This window comes from Danio rerio, chromosome 7, assembly GCF_049306965.1.
Source record: "Danio rerio strain Tuebingen ecotype United States chromosome 7, GRCz12tu, whole genome shotgun sequence".
Lineage (NCBI taxonomy): Eukaryota > Metazoa > Chordata > Actinopteri > Cypriniformes > Danionidae > Danio > Danio rerio.
Window position 1 is genome coordinate 12,357,501 of NC_133182.1, and position 3,008 is coordinate 12,360,508.

At 32.2% G+C, this 3,008-nt stretch overlaps 1 protein-coding gene across 1 annotated transcript in view; it reads left to right on the top strand.

Annotated features, from left to right (window-relative positions):
• Positions 1-1,240, top strand: part of saxo2 (stabilizer of axonemal microtubules 2) — a 12,082-nt gene extending 10,842 nt beyond the window's left edge. The window contains exon 4 of the mRNA XM_068222403.2: positions 1-1,240. This exon is cut by the window's left edge and continues 2,729 nt beyond it. The gene's annotated coding sequence lies outside the window, so the exon portion shown is untranslated.
• The last annotated feature ends 1,768 nt before the right edge of the window (positions 1,241-3,008 follow it).

The following is a 3,008-nucleotide window of genomic DNA, read 5'->3' on the forward strand; positions in this document are numbered from 1 at the left end:
GTTTTAATAACTAATTTCTAATAACTGATTTTTTTTCTTTGCCATGTTGACAGTACATAATATCTGACTAGATATTCTTCAAGACACTTTTATACAGCTTAAAGTGACATTTAAATACTTAACTAGGTTAATAAGGTTAGGTAGGCAGGTTAGCAAAATTAGGCAAGTTATTGTCATTATTAGGGGCTAATAATTTTGACCCTAAAATGTTTTTTAAAAAATTAAAAACTGCTTTTATTCTAGCTGAAATTAAAAACTAGACTTCTCTCCAGAAGAAAAAATATTATCAGACATACTGTGAAAATTTCCTGAATGTGTTAAACATCATTTGGAAAATATTTTAAAAAGAATAAAAAATCATAGGGGGCTAATTATTCTGACTTTAACTGTATGTAATTTGCCTATATTTCCATATATCAGATTTCTATATGGGAATGATTTCTGATTGTGTGACACTGGAGTAATGATAGTGACATTACACCTTTGCAGAACAGGAATACATTAGATTCTTAAATGTTTTCAAACCGAAAAGAGCCACTTGAAATTTTAATAACATTCAACAGTTTTTACTGTATTTTTGATCAAGTAAATGACTCAAAATACACAATAAACATTACACACTTGATTGCATTACCCTCAATATACAATTAAAAAACAGAACCAATGATTATGAAGATGCGGTATGTAAGCAGATTGGTAAAACTGTATTTATTGTATTTGTATCACATAGATTGTTTGCTATATTGACATGATTAGTACCAAAACCAGCGCTTCCTTAAACCAAAACATGTAGCGACAGATTTTCCAATAAAATGCAACCGATTAAATTGATGAATAAATTCTGTGTGGCTTATGTACAACTTATGATGATGTATTTAATAAGGCATGCATAAAGAGGCCAGTAGCAAACCATTATATTAGAAATACAGAGAAATCCACTTCAAGTGCTATATGTATGTAGATCTGTGTTGCGTTTAATTTTAAATATGGATTATAAAGACAAACTAAAGCAAAAGGTACGAAAATAAAATCCAAACTTTCTACACTCAATGTACAATATTGCACTTGAAAACACATTATATACAAGACATATTTTACAATGCAGCACTTTAGTCGAACACAAAACGTACATCTAAAAGACGGCTGGAGAAATGTGACTTCAATCAGTCAGCGAGTGATCTGTCGTACATTCCGCGTCCATATAAAAACACCTTCTAATAAAGTCAACATGAATGCAAAATGGACCCTTTTTACTTTATATAAACATGCTACTTCTTTTGTTGTGCACGATTTATCAGTTTGTTTGTTTATTTTAAGTTTGTTTCTGTTAATTAATATCAAAATATAAATATAATTTTTTTTTACCCATGATTATTTGACCTTTTTAATGTCTTAAGGCCAGCTAGCAAAATGCCATGCAGGTAAACCTCACTACTCTGACCTCAATAGTTGCTCTAGCGACAGATGCTAGGGGCCATGGTCTTTAGCCTTCTTGTTAGAGCAACCGACTCCCATACAAAGAATCACCGGTTCGATCCTAGCTCAGCGTGGGTTGGCTGCAGTAGGACCGGTGGGTTACACGTGGGGGCTCGTCCGAGACGGAAGTGAGGTTTAGGGAGGTGAGTGATAAAAGCAAACTTGCTATTCTCAAAAATATATATATATTTTGAGATAGACACTTTCCTTATTTTACTTTTAGATGGTTTATATATTACAGTTCTAACATTCTTAGGGCATGTTATTTAATTCTGAGTTTATATCTCACATCTATAAACCAAAACTGTGAGAAATTCACCTGCAATTGTGATATAAACTTAAAAATAAAAGTCACAATTGTGAGAAAAAGGCCAAATGTGAGATTTAAAAGTTCCAATTATCTTAATTAGTTCACTTTAACATGCAATTGTGGAACAATTTTGAGTTTATATCTCAGAATGAAAAAAAGTTTGAAATATGGGATATACAGCAGGGGAAATAAGAATTGAATATGTCATATATTTTTTTAAAAGTAGCTGTTGAATTGAACTAGATTTTGGTTAATAAAAAAAAAAACTACAAACAAAAAATAAACAAAACACAAAAAAAATCTGAAAAATTAGTTTTCAACACAAGAAGTAAGTGCTGAACTACCGAAAACTATTTAATACTCTATATAAAGGCTTTTTTGGTGATGACAGCGTAAAGACGCCTCTCAAATGGAGAATGAAGTCACATGAATTGCTCAGGTGTGAGTTTTTCAGAGACACCAACAGTGTGTCAAAATCTTGATGATTCTGTGGGTCTCGTTTATCAAATCTGATCTTTAATTTGTGTTTTCTATTGGATTAAAGTCAGGTGATTGGCTGGGCCATTCTACATCTTGATTTTCTTTTCTTTGAAGCGTTTGAGAGTTTCCTTGGCTGTGTTTTGTATCATTGTCTTGCTGAAATGTCCACCCTGGTTTCATCTTTATCATCCTGCTAATGTAGATGTTTGACTGAAGCAGCTGATAATAATTTACAATGAGTAAGGGCAGAGGATTGCCGAATAACTACTGAGAGATTTCAGCTGCTGTCTGGGCTTTCACTGCCTTTCTACATCTCCCTTTCTTCATGTGTTCAATACGTTTTCCCTGTGTCATTTTATTCCATTACACATAACTTCATTTGTTAACTAATTATGTTTGTTTTCTTTGCATATATGGATTTCCTTGGTTGTGACCAACATCTGGTGAAAGTTTCAAGTCAACAGCACCTTTAGAAATATGTTTTCTGAGAAAAATGGCGACATGTTTAATACTTATTTCCCCCACTGTATACTATGGGATATGAACTTAAAAAGTAAGACTTGTGTGGCAAAACTTTTCACTTATTTTTTCATTTTTTTCATGGCAGAATAAAAAATATTACTTCCATATAACTTCCCAACTTAATGTCAAAACAATGTCAAAAAACACACTAAAACAATTGTCTTGACGTCCATTTGACATCCACACGTTGATCTATTTGATCTGGATTATCAACTCAATA